This window comes from Canis lupus, chromosome X (genome assembly GCF_048164855.1).
Source record: "Canis lupus baileyi chromosome X, mCanLup2.hap1, whole genome shotgun sequence".
NCBI lineage: Eukaryota > Metazoa > Chordata > Mammalia > Carnivora > Canidae > Canis > Canis lupus.
In genome coordinates this window covers 88272810-88291671 of record NC_132876.1, presented here as the reverse complement: position 1 = coordinate 88291671, position 18862 = coordinate 88272810, and the positions used below count along the sequence as shown (strand labels likewise).

At 40.0% G+C, this 18862-nt stretch overlaps 1 long non-coding RNA gene across 1 annotated transcript in view; it reads left to right on the top strand.

The window, feature by feature from the left end:
• The window catches only part of LOC140627580 (uncharacterized), a 127704-nt gene that overhangs the window by 92958 nt on the left and 15884 nt on the right, over window positions 1-18862 (top strand). The window contains exon 4 of the long non-coding RNA XR_012026253.1: window positions 13674-13873. This is a non-coding gene — a long non-coding RNA (uncharacterized lncRNA). The remainder of the gene's footprint in view (window positions 1-13673; window positions 13874-18862) is intronic.

Sequence of the window (18862 nt, the reverse complement as noted above, 5' to 3'; positions counted from 1 at the left end):
ATCCTTATTGGATCTAGGAAAATCAGCAGTTCCCTTACCTCAATGTGGTACTCTGTCCTTATAAAAATGGCAGTTTTCCCCAAAAGCTCTTTTTCATAACTTTTTGTTCTACCCAAGATCCAATCAGGTTTCACTCTACATTTTGGTTTGGTTTCCTAAAACTCTTATATTCTAGAATAGTCATCTACACAATCATACAATTTGTTCTTACGATATTGAATTTTAAAGTAATCAGGACAGTTGACTTGTGGCATATCTCGTAATCTGGATTTCTCTCACATGTTAATAATTAACACGTGTCTCCTGAAAACTGAAGGTTTTCCTCTTTCCTATTACCCTTTTGCCTAATGGTTTGGGTGTACATTGATGCCTGAATCAATGATACCATTTGTGGTTATGGAGTGATAATTTTCTAATTCTGTCAATTATTCTACATTTATTAGTTGCCTTTCTGCTGTAAAGAAGAGCATTCACTGATCAACTAGAAACGAATTTCAGCTCCTCATCTAGGGTGATTACTTCATTCTTCCCCTTTAATTAGCAATTTTCAGAGTAAATCATCTCCATTGATGGTAAATGAGTGAGTTTTTTCTCCTTTTTCTTATTTTGAGCATTGTCACAGGCTATCTTGATACCGATTTTCCCAGAAACAGACCCTGAGACAGGTAGTTATTTGAGAGGTGATTTCAGAAACATGGGAAGGGGGGCAAGGAAATGAGACAGGGAAGAGAAGGAAGATAATCAGGACTGCTGCTTATTACCCATTTCTTCCTGCAATGAACGAGTTGGATCCTGCTGCAGAACTCAGAGACCAGTGGAGTACATACATGTGCCATAGAGTCATCTCATTTTATAGGTATGTATCCACAACTTCGTCAGTCATTCTTTGAAGACTGCTCATGGGGAGCATTAATTTCCTGGCATTATCAGTCAAAAGGGCTTCAACACCCAGAGAAAATATGTAAAGAGGTAGAAATGGCGGCTAAAGTTTACTGACTAGAGGTTATCACTAACAGTCATCAGTTTGTTTTTTTTTTAAATAGATTTTAAAAGATTTTATTTATTTATTTGAGAAAGAGAAAAAGAAAGAGAGGGAATGAGAGTGAGAGAAAAACAGAGTAAGCAGGAGGGAGAAGGTGAGAGAATCTGAAGCGACTGCACTGAGTGCAGAGCCTGACGCAGGGCTCTATCTCACAACTGTGAGATCACAACCTGAGCCAAAACCAAGAGTCAGGTGCTTAACTGATTGAGCCACTCAGGTGCCCCAGTTTTAATTTTGATGCTCCAAGTCCAAGAATTAACCAGTGGGAACTCTTTGAATCCTGCTTGCCCTGCATCCTTTTGGCGCACTTGGATTAGTTTGAGCTCTTCCTTTCTGGACCGTGCCAGAATTAGGTGAACTTTAAAATGTTCTTGGCCCAGACCTGGCATTAAACATTTCTGCCAGGAGCTCTGATTCATTTTGGGGAGGGGGAGGGGAACCAAGATCTGAGAGCTAAAAGTGCCCATTGCCACTGGATTTGTGATCACTTCTTGGCCCTTTTAGTGGCCTACTTCCCAAGTTTACATACAAATTTTCAATTCAAATTTAACAAGACAGAATTTTTACTTAATATCTTTAATCTTACCTCTGCGTTTCTTTTCTCTCAGATGGAAAATATGGTATCTAATAACATTAACTTAAAATGTCAAAAGTACTATACCAATATTACTACTAACCGAAGAAAGATTTGCATCGTTTCTTTGCATTTCTTTTTGTTGTTACTATATCCCAATACAATCAGAGCACTATGTTCATTCTACAATCACTTGAAATAATTTTCTCCCTCTTTCTTTTTTCTTGTTTAACCATTTTGATATACAGTTAGGGTCATTTTCTTCTACTTGTTTTTCATTTCAGGGTTTTCCCGAACTCTGTTTCTGAAAACAGTAGAACATTTACATAACTCAGGCATCAAAACACATGCAAAGGAGTTCTCAGAGAAATCTGCCTTTTTTAGTTTCCTGGTTTATCTTTCTGGCACTCATTTTTGTATATGTATTATTTCCCTTTATTTCTTATCCATGACAGTCTACTATATATACTGTTACATATCTTGCATTTTTCTCTTACCAGTATATCCTGGAAGTTATTCCACTTCCACTCATAGAGATCTTCCTTGTTATCCTCCAAGTTGTATAACAATCCATTTTGTGGTTGTGGCATTGTTTATTATACAGCCACAATTGAAGGACTTTTGGGTCCCACTGAGCGGAGAGCCCAATGCTAGCTTGGTCAGAATTCTCTTTCTCTTTCTCTCATTCCCTCTGCCCCTCCCCCTGCTCACTCTTCCTCACATTCTCTCTCTCCCTCTAAAATAAATAAGCAAATCTTAAAAAATGAAGGACATTTGAGTCGATTCCAACCTGTGTGTATGTGTGTGCATGCTCACGCACATTCATACATAAGTGTGTGTTTAGGGAGGTGCCAGGTATGACTTGAGTAGATTCTCTGACTTGAGATTGCTTGGTCAAAGGGGAATCCTGTAAAGGGGCGCCTGGGTGTCTCAGTCAGTTAAGCATCTGCCTTTGGCTCAGGTCATGATCCAGGGGTCCTGGGATCCAACCCCGTGTCCAGCTTCCTGCTCAGTGGGAAGTCTGCTTCTCAGTCCCCCTCTGCCTGCTGCCTCGCCAGTTTGTGATCTCTCTCTCTGTTAAATAAATAAATAAAATCTTTTTTAAAAAAGTAATTCTGTAAAAAAAAAAGTAATTCCATAATTTGGTAATTTTATGTGACCTTTCCATATTCTTTTTCAAGTAGTACATTTTATTCTCCCACTTTACTGTCCGCAGCCTCACCAGTAAAGTTTGCTGTTGCCAGTGCATTTATTTATTCCAGTTGTACTCTCATGCTGTTTAAAAAGATAATGTCACATTTTTCTTTCCAAAATCCTTTTGCCTTCCAAAGTGTCCTTGTATCTAATTGCTTTGGTAAATACTTCCAATGCAATGTTAAAAGTAATGGTAATAGAATCCTTGCACTGTTTCTAACCATAGTGGGGAGGCCTCCAATGATTCCCTATTAAGATGTCAGCTTTATTTAATTTTATTTTATCATAAAGTAGGATCAGTTCCTATTTTATTAAATGTTTTCATAGGAATGGGTTTTGATTGTTGTCAACACTTTTAACATCCAAGTGGATAATATGATTTTAAAGATGCATTAATATGGAGCATTACATTAATGGATTTTTTTTAAATACTGAAACTTCCTTGCATTGCTGGAAAATTATTTGTTCAAAAAAATATATATTTAATATTAAAATGTAATATGTATAATACATGATATATATTTAATGTTCTATATTAGTTATAGATTAATAATATTAGAATATAGAATTAGAATATATTTAATATTTTACAGGATTCTATGTCCTAATGTTCTATCTAGGATTTTTGCATCAGAGAGATTGGTATCAGCATCAGGTGTCAATGTTATATTCATCACAAAATCAGAACTTAAACATTTTTCTAAGTTCTGGAACTTTTCTAAGTTCTAAAATTATGTAAGTAACACTAGGAGTATCTGACTTTTGAAGATTTGTAGAAATTCCCTGTGAAACTACTTGGTCCACTGATCTTTAGAGAAAAGTTCTTTAATAATTTTCTCTATTACTTCTATGAAAACTTATCTTTTTAAACTTGATGTCTCTACTGACATCAGTTAGAATGAATTACACTTTTTAAGAAACTTACCTATTTTATATAAGTTTTCAAATGTATTTATATGCATGGAAATATACAAGGTAATATCTTAAGATATTTTATAATTTCATTGGTTTCTATGGTTATTGTCATCACATTTGATGTACTTGTGCTTTCTGCCCTGCTTCTTTTGATTAGATTAACTATTCATGGTTTTATTTTATATTTTATTATATTAGTGCTGTTCATTTTCTCAGTTCTAACTTATGATTATCTGGTTTTATATCTCTAAATTCCTTCCTTCTGATTTCTTTGGCTTCGTTTTCATATTCATTTTCTAATTTCCATTTTCCTTACTTTTTGAATTTATTGTTAAAATCACTTGTTTTCTAAGTTTCGTTTTTACTGCTATAAATATTTAGGGTTATGAGTTTTCTTCTTAATGATGTAATTGGATCTCCTAATACATCATCTTCATTGTTCTGTCCCTCCCTGAGTGGCAGATCTATTTAGCACGGAAGACTTCCAATCAATATGAACAAAGGGAACATTTGAGACATATATTCCCCAGAATTAGGGTTCATCATCAGCCTAGGCAAATTGGAAAGAAAAAGATCTTAAAAGTAAAAATGTTCTGGGGCACCTCGTGGCTCAGTTGATTAAGCCCCCAACTCTCGATTTCTGCTCAGGCCATGATCTTGGGATCCTGGGATCAAGCCCCAAGGTGCTGGGGATCAAGCTCAGGCTCCATGCCCAGTGGGGGGGTCTGCTTGTGATTCTCTCCCCCTCTGCCCTTCCACCCCACTGTGCTCTCTCTCCCTCTCAAATAAATAAATAAATCTTTTTTAAAAAAGTAAAAATGTTCTCTCTTCCTTTACTCTTAAAGTCTCCTTTCGGTCCCCACTTTGCCTAGGTGAATGATGATCACTTATTCCCAGGAAGATATGTCTCATCTATTTCCCTTGTTCATGTTAATTGGAAGTCTTAGGTATTAACAAGGTTGTGATATGATTTTGAGCAAAGAGATACATGGGGTCTTCTTTTAATATGGAGTTCTGGGTGTCCCTGCAGTACCAGGCATTTTAGGACTAGGCCTTGTAATGTACTTTTAGTATATTTTCCTCATATAATAGACTGTTAACTTTTTTAAGGCATGGATTTGATTGATTGACTAATTAATAATTATTTATTTAGCTTTCTTTTTTGCAGTCTCAGCTCCTAGCAAAAGTGCTTAGGGGAGTAGTTTTCCAATTGTGGTCTGAGGACCACTGAGATCAAAATCACCTACAGAGTGGAAAAGAGAGGCTGTTCAAATGTACAGTTCTGGGTCCTGAACCAGATACACCGAATCAGAGTCTCTAGAGGGTAAGGCCTGGGAATTCTGCATTTGAAATAAAGTCACCAGGGAATTCTTATATGGTTTGCACATTCCTGGCCTAGAATTTAGATCACTCAATATACATTTGTTGAATTAAATCTGCTTACATAAATGACCAGCGTGGGAAATGAAGCATGTTGGAAATGTTAGATTCTTGCAGGTTTGCTCAGACTTTTAAAATGATTTGAGAATCCTGGAGATATCCCATCCCCTTGAGTGGTGAAAATCTGAATAGGTAACTTTTACAAAACCAATCAATTTAAAATTACTGAGTGGTGGAAATTTGAATAGGGAACTTCTTTAACACAAATCAAGTTAAAATCACCTATAGAGAGATACCACTGCTAAATGTTTGGGGCGGCTGTCATTAACTGATATTCTGAAAGCCACATAACCAAGACCTTGGTTTTTCATTTTGTTCCTCGTTGTCGGAAAAAACAAAACAAAACAAAACAAAACAAGAAAATCACCCTTAATTCGAGAAATTAGTTGGAATCTCTTATCTGTTAGAGAAATTCAGTTCTAGCAAGTCCCAGCCTAAGCTCACCAGAATTGATAAGCCATGGCTGACGTTTTTTACTGCAGGGTGCAGCGACAGCCTGTTTCCATGGAAACAGACGCCAGCTTGCTGAAAACAGAAGTACGAACTTTAGCATTAATGATTATTTCAATTTGAATTCAATTGATTTCAGGGTAAATCTGGAGACATCTTGGTGGTATCATTGTGAGTGCTGTAGGCATGGCCCACCCTATATTAAAACAGCTTAATGAATATAACAAGGTGCTGGGGGTTATAAAAGAAATCCAGAGCTCAGTGCTGAAGTAAGCATAAGAAAAGCATATACCGAAGTCTTAAAAGTCAATTTTTGCACTGTAGACATGAATAAGTGACTTGCTCTTAACGAATTTAAATTGCCCTTGACAAAGCAAAATCATTATGGAATTGGTTTGTAGGTCCCTCCCACATACACGAAAGGAAGAGAATACATAAAGAGGCAAAGAAAAGCAGAAGCCTGATTTGGGAGAGCTCTGTGCTTTACTCTCTGTGGTTTGAGGCTGACAGCATTAGGGTTCCTTAAATTTCATCTCTTACCTTCAGCATCACTTAATTTCACTCCTTGGCTTCCCCACCGTGTGTGTGTGTGTGTGTGTGTGTGTGTGTACACTGAAATGTCAGAGATCGCTTATCAGTTGGGTGCACTCAGGCTGGGACTTGCTAGCACTGAATTTCTTGAATGCCACCAGCTGTGAGATTCTAGCTTCTAGAATAGTTGTGGCCTCTCCCTATGTATATTCAAGAATTCCTACTTTGAAAGTAAATGTCTTCAGAAGGGGTTTCTGTATTACGACATTATTCGGCCCAGAAAGTAAGAGGTTGGGATTAGATGTAAGTTGACTCAGAGCTAGAAATTGTGACAGAAGAAGTCATTGGTGAGAGGTCAGGATAAGTGGCCCGAAGGAGAGAAAAAAGGAAGAGTGGAGTTTGCCGAAAGCCAATCTCATCCATTGAACTATTTCATTGGGGCTCAACTCAGACTATAAAATATTATGTACATATTTAAAAAATGAAAAAAAAAACAAAAACAAGATGGAGCCAATGTCTAAACTAGGACTTTGAAAAAATCATTATTTCTCCCTAGAGAAGTATGTGAAAGTGTACATTTCTTGGCCACTGGTCACAAAGCAGAGGATCTTGACAAAGCCAAAAGCCCAAGGTTGTAAGATAGGAAGCTTCAGGAGTGAGGATTCTATTTCAGGCATACCTGAAATAGAAGGACATTATTAAGGCTGCCCCCCGGATTCCCTCTGTTCCATGTCCTAATTCTCTGATCTCGTTCTCCAGCTTCTTTGTGCTTGAAACAGCCAACCTCTGTGACCCTCTTCCCATTACTATCCTTTGGGTTAATGGAGCTATTTCCTTTGCATAGAGAGCCAGAAATGCCTGCAAATTCATATGCCAATGCCAATACGTTCCTGTTGTGGGACTATGAAAGCCTAGACCCCTTTTGGGTGAGACAAACACTGGGATGTAATTAATGATCTAGAATTCACTGTAGCATCAGGCTGAGGCTGGGACTCTGGCTGAAGTCTTATCCTTGTTTGGCTTTTACCCCATCTTGCCCTGTGTTTTAACCAGCCTCCCAAATGGCGCCTGGGAACCCTCACTGGTATTCATGCCCTTGCGTGGTCATTTCCCACACTGAAGAGGGCCAACCTGTCTAACCATTAGGATATTGCGGAAATGATGGCATGTGACTTTCAAGGCTAGTGCATAAAAGGTATTGTGTCTTCCACCTTGCTATTTCTTGAGTTGTCTTTTTTAAGGGAAGCACTCAGATAAGTCTACAAAGGGATCTATGTGATAAGGAGCTGACCCCTCTCACCAGTAGCTAGCACAGACTTGCCATTCATATGGATGAGTCATTCTGGAAGTGGATCATCTAGCCCTAGTCAAGCCTTCACATGGCTACAGCCTTGGCTGACATCTTGACTCATTTTATGAGGGATACTGAGCCAGAACCACCCAGCTAAGCTGCTCCTGAATTCCTGCACCTTGGGAAACGTGTGCAACAGGAAATGTTGGTTATTATTTTAAGCCACTAAAATTTTTTAAAGATTTTATTTATGAGAGAGAGAGAGAGAGAGAGAGAGGCAGAGGGAGAAGCAGGCGTCATGCAGGAAGCCTGATGTGGGACTCGATCCTGGGACTCCAGGATCACCCCTGGGCTGAAGGCAGGCGCTAAACCGCTGAGCCACCCAGGGATCCCCAAGCCACGAAATTTTGAGGTACTTTTTTTCTGTAGCAATAGAAAACTGATATATCTCACTTCCTCCAACTTTCTTCCTGATTTCTCTTGGTACAATTTGCTTAATAGGTAACTTGCACCTAAATCTCATCTGCTTCTGGTGAACCTGACCTAAGACATTTGGATTCAAATTCCGGCTCTGCCATCTATTAACAGTGTGACCTTGGGCAAATCACAAATCTCTTTTGTGCCCCAGTAAAATGTGGATGATGACCGTGCTGACCTCTTAGAGTCGCGTGAAGATGGAAAGGCTCAGTGATTGTAAAGCACGTAGCAGAGTGCCTGGCATATTGTTAAATCTCAGTAATTTCAGCCCTTATTATGAGAGTAGGATGGAGTGGCACTTGTCAGCTGTGAGGGCCAAACAAATGGAATTTTTTCATAGCCTGTGTCCCCGGTCTTCCATCTTACTGGCTTTTGACCATAAGGAAGCATGACCAAGAGACTGTGGATGCTTCAGCCCAACTTGCAAAAGACAATTGGCCCATGCGCTTCTTGTGATAGGTCAATAGTGTCATCTTTATAAATGAAACTCAGACCGTTGCATTATTGCGATAAGATCTGCCATTTTGCCTTAAGTAAACAAACCTCGCTGCCTGATTCATCACTTGTCTTGCTGCAAAGGAAGCATGGAGCCGAAGCAGCTATTTCACCAGCTGAGTGACAATGCTTTTCTGGTGGAAACTGAAGACCAGACACTGCCCTCCTCCCATAGCTTTTTAAATCTGGGACAAAGCGTAGCAAGCCATACCCCAATTAAGACTCTTTAGAAAGGGAGATATTCTTTTCTTCTAGTAAGCCCAAGTCAAAAAATTCTTCATGCAATATTACCACATACATAGATAGTAGGCAATTGTAATAGACTGGAGAAAAAGATGATCATGTTCCAACAGCGAAGAGCTAATGAAGAAAAATCAGAATTCTGTGAGCAGAGCGGGGAGTGTGAGATGAAGAGATTCTGGACTTTAGACTCCAGCTAAGTAGCGAATGAGCAAGAATTCCACATTAATGAGAGGTCTAAGGGAAGAGCCAGATGAACTGGCTATGCACACAGGGACTCTGAGAGAGCTCTCAGTGCCATTCGTTTTTCTACCATGGCTGAGAAAAACGCCTTCCGCAGCCCCAGTGAGATTTCAGAGAACGTTTCCTCCTGAATTCTGTTTTAACCTCCGCAGTCTAAGTTGTAATTACCAGCTGTGAAGACTTGTTGATTATTTATCGCGAGACAAAGCATTTGGAGGATTTAAAGATGAGAGGTAGAAGTAGGAAGTGCGGTTGGAAAGAAGGCCAAGTACCACAACGAGTTTTGAGACTCAACGGTATGTAGATCCATAAGAGTTTGCTCTATTTCCAGGATTCTCTGAGGAATACGCCCTAAAACAGGCACGGCTGGTAATGTTGGTTATTCAGAGCCTTTCTTGAGCTTCCTGTGGAATTTGTGATGAAGCCAACACATGAAACTGTCAACCGATGCCAAAAGAGATGTTCCTTTTGGCTCAGTAATAGCTCTGTTTAACACATGTTGGCGAAGCCTGCCAATAGTCATAGGGATGATGCACTGGAATTTCAAAAAAGGAACTTTCGATTGAGAGCAAAAGTCATACAAGGAAGGTCCTCGGTCAGCTCAAGGATTGTTCTTTCATGGTACAGGGAGAGGGAAAAATCCTTGAGCGGCTCTGACCTTTTATCCATCATGATGGATTGACCATCACTGTGTGCATCATTGACTTTCAAACTACGTGTTAAGCTCTTGTTTATACAGTACTCCCTCTAGCAGTTTGCACAGAGTGGCTTAACTGGGCACTCTCACGCACTGTTGGTAGGAGGAAAAATGACTATAGGCTTTTGGTAGACAATTTCTGAATATGTACCAGAATTTAAAATGTATGGCATCCGTTAGGGTCTTGGCACAAAACAGATGGCACCTCCACACTGAGTGTTGAGAGCATACAGTAAAGGTTTAGGGAAACCAACAAGGGATGGTACAGTACCTGTGGCTGGCCAGAGCAGGGAACTATTGCCATCCTAGGACTGAGGGGTAAGAAGAAGGATTGGTCGACAGAACTTGGAGCTGTATGGCAGGACATGCCTCCAGGGGCTATGGCCCTTGGTAGAAGAATACAGCCATGTTTTCGTAGAAGTTTTGCTGGCAGGGAGAATTCCAAGAGAAACGAACACCTCAAACTCACTCCCCTACCTTCTTGCAATCTCTTGCCCACATCTCCTGGTAGCAAAACTCAACCAGAAGCCAGAGGCAAGGAAAGCCACAGTTACAGTCCATATAGGTTCTTCTCCTTGGGCAAGGAACAGTGTGCTGAAGGATGCAGAATGGGTCTTCCAGAACAAAGAAAAGATCTAGCACATACACATGCCTTTTGACTCTTATTTTTACAATACTTTCCAAAGAAATATTCCAACAGACTTTCAGAAATAATCAGTATAGAAATTTCTTCATAATAGAGAAAAACTGGAAAGGACCTAAATTTCCATTAAGAGGAGAAAGGTTTAAAAAAAAAGGCATATTCATCTTATGGAATACTGTGCATCTGTTAGGGAAAATAAGAGAGAATCAATATGGGCTGATATGGAAACATGGCCAAGATGTACAGTCATGTAAAAAAAATGCAAACCTAGCAAACAAAACAACAATGCAAGTTGCAGGTCAATGTGTCCAATATGACACAGTTATTACAGTTTTGTTAGTTTTGTTAGAGAGAAAAGTTTTATCACAGTTTTGTTAGAGAGAAAAGCCTGTAATCCCTGACATGTGCATCTAAATATTTATGCATAAACCTGGTTGGGATGAGCAGGTAAAAAGGAAATTTTAGTATTTTTCTGAGAGACATTTTTATTGGTTGAGATGTTTACCAGGATATGTTTATGAATTAGTCAGATGAACCAATAAGACAGAGCAAGTGAGAAACTTGGGCAAAGCATAACTTGCAAACTCATGGAAGGCAGAAATGGACCCCTTTCTGAGTGCCTTTCCTTCCTTACCTTTCTGTATCCACTCTGCTTTGTGGGCATTGAGAGTCCTTGATGGTCAGTCTTAGTCCTGCCCTTTGCCAAGCCAATGCCTGGCAACCCTGGGGAGTTATTGCCATCAGCCTGTTGGGCATGGGATATGCTCACTGATCTGTCTCCTTTCTCTTTGACCCTTGCTGTGTCAGCTGGCTCCTCAACCCAACCGTATCATGTTGAGACTTGGGCAAGATGCAGCAAATGCACCCTGCCCCATGCCGATACCTGTAGCTGGAATCTTTGGCCTTCTGATCCGAGCCCCACATCTTCTCTGTGGCTTGTTCTGTTGCTTCATCTCTTTCCAATTTCCTGATTGCTCAAGTTCTCCCATTTGGCATGCATGCTGTTTGGTTGCTCTAGTTTACCAATGCCACTTGCTGTTGTCATTGTTTCATTCTGGTGCTTTGTAATTGTGCTTCTGATAACTTGCCCCTTTGGCTACATGGACATGCCAATGCTGTGCTGCCTTAGCTGACAGCCCTGCCTGGTATGGCCCCATTTCTGGCCCCAGAGAAGCTCTTCCCTTGGGTTTCTAATATACTCAGGTTTCTTTGGGTCTGTGGTCCTGTCCTGGACCCAGCTTGCTTGGTTGGGACCTACTAGTCTTGCCTGGCTCCTATTGATATTCTCTCACTGAAGGACTTCACTTTGCCTCCTGTACATCCAACTTCTTCTGTCTTTTTTATTTATTTATTCATGAGACACAGAGAGGGAGAGAGAGAGGCAGAGGGAGAAACGGGCTCCATGCAGGGAGCCCGATATGGGATGCGATCCCTAGACTCCAGGATCACGCCCTGAGCCGAAGGCACTCAACCACTGAGCCAGCCAGGTGTCCCCAACTTCTTCTGTCTTGCTGTAAATCAAGCAGGCCACCTAGAACTACTTGTGGCAAATTCTTAAGTCTCATTATCGAGCAATTTTCAAAGTGTCATTGTCCCCAGACCAACAATGTCAGTATCACCCGGAAACTTGTGAAAAAACACAAACCCTTGACCTCACTTAGGCCTACCAAATTGGAACCTCTGGGTTCGGGGCCTAGCAATTCTTTGTTTTAATAACATGATTATTCTTCATGCCAAGAAAGAAGAAATAGTAATACATAGGAAAGGATCCCAGGTAGTCCTGGTAGTGCTTAAATGTGGAGTATGACATCAGAACTATCTGTAATACTATTCTTTTCTTTTAATAGTTTTTTTAAAGATTTATTTATTTATTTAAGAGAGAGAGCACAAGCACACGGTGGGGGGAAGGGGAGGCAGAGGGAGGGGAGAGACTCTCCAGCAGACTCCCCACTGAGCGAGGAGACTGATGTGGGGCTTGATCCCAGGACCCTGAAATCAGAACCTAAGCTGAAATCAAGAATTGAACGTTTAACCAACTGAGCCACCCAAGGGGCCCCTGTCTATAGTACTTTTCGGGTTGATTTACACATCTTTTCAGCTTGCATTTATTGAGCATTACATGCAATGCACTGTGCTGAATGCTATGGAAGATGAGTAAGAGAATGATATAAGGCACCCAACCCTAACTCTGCTGCCTTCAATGGGCTTCCAAGCTGTTTTGGGAGATGAGGCATATAGTATGAAAAAGTCCAAATGACAAGAAAAGACAATCCTGAAGTGCCCCATGAGGATCATTGAGTGATCATAGTGGGCTAGAATGGTCTGGGAAAATGGGGCTAAAGAAGGCTGGTGGGATTTAGATTACAGGCTGAAGGATAGTCCATCCAGAACACATGTAGATAAAATATGGAGTTGTGTCTATGGAAAGACAGATAGGCTGGACTTCTCAAAGCAGGGAAAGTAGCAACGTTGAGCTCCCAAATCTCCATCTGTGAAGTCATGGGCACTGCTAGTGCCCTTTTCACTTGCTCAACTATAATCTGGTTCCTGTGGCACTCAGCCCCCTTGGTTACCAGGTTTCTACCTACTGACCTGGGCCAACTGGTTACCTCCCCCATGAGTCATCTCTACTGGTAAGTGGTGTGTCTTCCAAATAGTTCTTTCCTTGTCTCTTATCTTATGCAGTTGCCTTTTGGGATTTGGTTATTCATATCCTCAGATTGCATGAGGGAAGAAAACTCAGGCTTCGTTCTCTTTATTCCCTACCTGGCTATGTAATTTGAAGCAGGTGGTGCTCCTTAGCTGTCCTCTCCTAGGGTTGCACTGTGTGTTTGGGGTACAAATCATCAGCTCCAAAGCTCTACACACAGTCCTTCATTTGGGGCCTAGAAAGTCCTCTATTCAAGGAGCCCCAGGGCCTGCCTGAGGACCCTGGGGCTTCCTGAGGTACACAGGCAAATTAGACCCAAACGGTGACACCAAGTGACACTTAATTTTTATTTGAGTTTGAGTACCTCTTTAAAATAAATGCACACAACATTTAGAACCACCCCTCAGGGACTCATTTGGACTATCTTTTCATGGAAATAACTAATAGATATTACAGCTGAATATTTTAAGAAACTATTTCAAGGAAGGTTTCTTGGGTATGTTTTTTCCTTCCTCAAGGACATTGTTGTGCTCTGCATAATTGGTAAATTAGATATTATGAAGAAAAAAGATCAATGAGGGCCGTGAACTGCCAAGAGGGCAGAAGTAGAAGCAACTAATGGTGAGGGTTGTTTCATGGGCTTGCATTGTGTGGGCACACTTCCTTTTCTGAGAAGAGCCAATAAATTATGCTACAGAGAGCCAAAACAAGCAAGTGAGCATGCTTGGCTGTTGGTGGCTGCTTTGCAAATATTTTAAGTACTGCATTCTTGACTCTTTTTCCTTTCCAAGGATATCACCTTGGTACTCTCATTTAGGTATTATTGCCAGGCAGCTTTCTGAGGAATGACATCTCGTTAGACCGGGCTCCTCTGGTAGAAATGTGCCAGCGACAGACATTCTGACTTCACTTCCATGAGAACTCTCAACCACAGAGAACCAAGATGGCCCGAGGGCTGGAATCAGAACAAGACCCACTGTGTGCTCCTCCGGTACGTCCCAGTTTCCTGTAGTAGCCACAGCAGGACTTGTGTTTCTAATGATTCAGCTCTTATGCAATCAGTGTAGCTCCTTTTAAGAACATTATAACCATCTTTTTTTTAAAAAAATCTTATTTATTTATTTGACAGAGAGAGGGGGAGTGAGAGAGAGCGCACAAGCATGGGGAGCCGCAGAGGAAGAGGGAGAAGCAGACTCCTTGCCGAGCAGGGAGCTAGACATTGGGCTCAATCTCAGGACCCTGAGATCATGACCTGAACCGAAGGCAGACGTGTAACTGCTTGAGCCATCCAGATGCCCCTGCAACCTTATTTTTTCCTTTCGTCTTTTTTTGCAAGGAAAAAGAAGCTGCTAGGGAGGGAATCTCAGGTACTCGTGGGGAGGCTTCAGCACATCAGGCAATGATAGAGATGGTTGCAAAGTGAGATGAGGATCAAAGTCAATTTAGACCTAAGAGGACTCATGATGTCATATATTCTGAGCCACTTCCCAAGGCCATTAATTCTTGCACAGAAGTTGTGGTTTGTAAAGGATAAATCCCATTTGCCTCAGTTGTGCTCACTATTAGAGGATGACGATCCAAGGGCCCTGACATATGAAACAAACCCAGGCTGCAGTGATGTTTACTTTGGGTTCACTGTGATGATAGGTTTTGAAACTTCTTTCAGAATCAAAAATTTTAAATCGAGGGATAAACAGTCACATATGGAGTATGGACCCCTCATAATGTAACTTGATTTTTATGTGTCTATCTGTTCAATCAGACTGTGAACTTCTCTGGGTAGGGGTATGTTTCATTCCCCTCTGTAATGCCAGGCAATAATAATCTAAAGCCTGCCACATAAGATACTCAATAAGAACATTTGTACCGATTGAATAAATATATACATAAAGGAAGGAAAGAATGTTGGGAAGAAAAGATGCAGAGAACTTGCAAATGTTTTGGGCCATCAGGAACTATACAAGAAATCCCTGGGATCTGCCGGATGGTAGATTGAACAGCTGGGTTAAATACTTGTTCTTGTGACACTTGAACTTTTGGACACTTGGGAAAAGATTCTGGAGTGGGTAAATTCTGGGGAGAGTAAATTTAATTTCCCCGCCCTAATTCTAAGTACTATTTTGCAAGCTTGTCAGTTCCAGATTTACTGTGGACTCCTTAGGGTATTGACCAGGTTTGTCAATATCTGGTGCTACGAAAGCTCTTAAACTTACTATTTGTTTACTCTTTGCTTTATTCCAAGGTATTTGGAAGTGTTTATGTAAGGAAAAAAAATATAACAAGTGATAGGAAAATCTGATTAACAGGGAAATGGATTAATTTATATGTTGAGATAATACTCTTTAAATTCTTTGAAGGAAACAGTTCCTTTTCTTCTGGTGCCAGTCTGGGGAGGGTGGGGGTCGACTGGCAATTCCTCACAGGGTACGTTGTGTAGGAGTATTAAGTGATAAGCAGCTCATGCAGAAGCAACACTAACAAGGTTAGATATTTCTTATAGTCACATTTACTAAAAATTGAGAGCATGACTTTAAAAATAATAATTCAGAGATGCTTGGATGGCTCAGTGGTTGAGCGTCTGCCTTCTGCTCACGTCGTGATCCCGGGGTCCTGGGATCAGCGGCATCGGGCTCCCCACAGGGAGCCTGCTTTTCCCTCTGCCTGTGTCTTTGCCTCTCTCTGTGTCTCTCAGGAATAAATAAATAAAATATATTTTTAAAAATATTTGAAAAGTTCTTAGTCTACTGCTTGGCTATATAATTGCTCAAAAGGTGTCAGCTCTTTATATCTTTCTTGTGGTCTCAGTGGTCTTGGTTAACATTTAGAAATCCAACACAGGAAAGAAGTAGTGTATCCCAGGAATATTAAGTTTGCCCAGTTTTGCCTCAAGTGTACAAAAGGAGCATATTATAATTTATAATTTAAATTTACCAAGGCTACATTACCTATTGTGTTGAACTATGTTCTCCAAGCATAAAATATTTCCTCGTGGGCAAGGATACTGAAAACAATTTATGGAAAATACTTTCAAGGCTAATTCATGTGAATCATCACAATACTTCAGGAGATGGAAATGCAATTTATTTTTTTCTGGTCAACAAGTAGCCCTAGAGTAACAAGTGTCCTTGCATAACACTGGGCAAAAATCTCTCCGAGGCTCTATTGTGACTGGAAAGGTAAGAACGATGAAAAAAAAAGCAGTGCAATATTCTATGAACATCTCTCATGCTAAACCTTATTGACTCCATTTTCTTGAGAAATTTTATTTCATTTTAAAAGAATCAACCTTGGATTAATGGCAAACATGTCTGCTCTGAACTGCATCTCACTTTTGTTAAATTGGTTTTATCTTCTAGTTTTCTGGTTGCATTGTACAGAGCCCTAATATCTATTTGTTGTCATGGTCACTGGTTTGGTGTTTCACTTAAATTATCATTTTGCATCTCACTGAATCTACAATGTTGTTGGTTGTAAGACATGCCATTATTTTATGTAATGGTAAAATGCTGCCATTTAAACGATGGCATAAATCTGTCTTATCACCTGGAATTTCCATTGGTACTATCTGAAAGAACTCTTTTAGACTTATGTGAATATAGATTTTATCGTATATCACACTTGTGCTTGCATAAAGAGGGGAACATGAGTGAAATAAACTGATTGATGTATTCCTAAAACATCTTCACATTTTGAGAAAGCTTGACTCTTTTGAATCACTTCTTGGCTCAAAGTTACTAATGTCCATGTGTTTTCTTCACATAGCAATATCCTCCATCCCAGCTGGCATGTTGTTGATGCAAAAGGTTTTGTTTTGTTTTGTTTTGTTTTTTACAAGCATGCTGCTCTACTGTCTTCAGAATTTTCTTCCGAAGCATTACACACATTCTGTAAATGATGATTTGATGATACAATGTCCATGGAAGATTTTCAGAGAGCAACCAGGACTCGTATTCCTTAATCAAGTGGTCCTTAATGATCTGTTCTTTGATATGTCAAAGGGCTGGAGTCGTACAGTCATGTCACTAAGAAAAGCGCCAAGTTTTCTCATGTGCAGTTAATGACAACTACACTGTGAATGCTGCTGATGGCAGTTGTAATATGCCATTTACTATAGGATATATCCATATTTCAGAGATTTTAAAATACGAAACTTCGTGTCTTAATATTAATAAAACATAGTAATAGGTACATACATGAAAATAACATTTTAAGCATCCTATTGCTAACATTAGACTTTAAATATTTCTACGGCAACACACGTCTTCCATATGGTTCTCTAGCTTAGCACTCAACTCTACACATGGAAGGATGCAATGTATGCTGGCTGCTGGTGCCTAGATGTCTTCCAGAGTTTTCACCTTTGTATTTCTACCAAGGAGCAATTTACTGTTAATGAAGGATTGGAGTTGAGAAATGCAATGGTCTGAATGTTTATTCCTCACCTCCCAATTCATATGTTCAAATTCAGATGTTGAAATGTGGTGAGTTAGGAAGGGGGGCCTTTGGGAGGTGACTGAGTCATGAAGGCAGAACCCTCATGGGAGGGGGGTTAGAAGGGGAGTCCTGAGAGCTCCCTCCACCCTGCTGTTGAGGGAGGGTATAAGGAGAAGTCTGCAGTCTGCAATCCAGAAGGGGATTTTCACTAGATCCTGAATGCACTGACACCTTGATCTGAGACTTCTAACCTCCAGAACTGTGAGCAATAAATGTCTGCTGTTTATAAGCCCCCCAGTCTATCTATGATATACTGTTATAGTAGCCCAAGCAGACAAGACAAGAAGGTAGCAAGCTTTTATTATTATTTTTTTACGATTTTATTTATTCATGAGAGACACACAGAGAAAGGCAGAGACATAGGCAGAGGGAGAAGCAGGCTCCTTGCCGGGACCCTGGGATCACAACCCGAGCAGAAGGCAGATGGTCAACCACTGAACCACTCAGGCATCCCGGTAACAAGCTTTTAGTTTAAGTCATTCAAACAAAATGAGCACACACAAAAATCCTACATATGTATATATGTTTGTGTGCATTCACCTGATCTTAGAGCCAGGCATGAGGATGCTCTATACATATATGCTAAATACAGCCAACTGGAGACAAACTTCTTGGCTTGTTTTTTAGAGGCCTCTGTTCTGTACAACCCTTGTATCATTATCCCCTCCCTGACTCCACCACTTCCTCCTCATCTTATTCTTTTCCTACTTTGTTGTTTTTCTTCCTATGTCTTTGAATCACTGTCTAATATTATTACATAGGGAAATATACATGATCAGAAATATACTCTATCAAAGGAGAAACCCATCTTTGCCAAGGTTAAATCACATTCATGCCATAACATTTATTTTTTGTGCTAATCTAAATTAATTATGTTGATATTTTGCTCACGATTTTTGCACAGCAGAGACAAAATGTACTACAATATTTCTGGAAGAACCCAGATGAGAGCAATTTCATAAGTTTACATAAGAAAATTTCAAAGAATTCTCAGTTCATCTGTTGAGTATTACCACTTAACAAGTGGTTATTGAGCACCTAGTATGTGCCAGATACACTATTCTAAAATTCTACTTATAAGTAACAAGAGATATAGAGTCCTACATCATGGAGTTTATAGTCTGGTGATTTCCAGTCTCATCCCTAACCTGACAACACTCAAATTTATCCACCCAGGACCTCTTCATTGAATTCCAAAGTTGTATATCCAACTATTTACTCAATATTTCCACTTGAATATCACCTGAAGGTCAATTTGTCCAAGACTGAACTTATGAACCTGAATGTATGGTTACTCCCCTCTATCTTTCAATAAAGAAAAGTAAATGTAACTGTCTTCCAGACTTTTTTATTTTAGTGAATCTTAGCTTTTCCAACAGTGTCTCAAGGAAGAAACACAAAGATAGAGATTATACTTCCCTTTTCTCAACCCAGTTTCTTATCTATCACCAAGTTCTGTTGATTTTACGTCTTAACGTCTCATAGC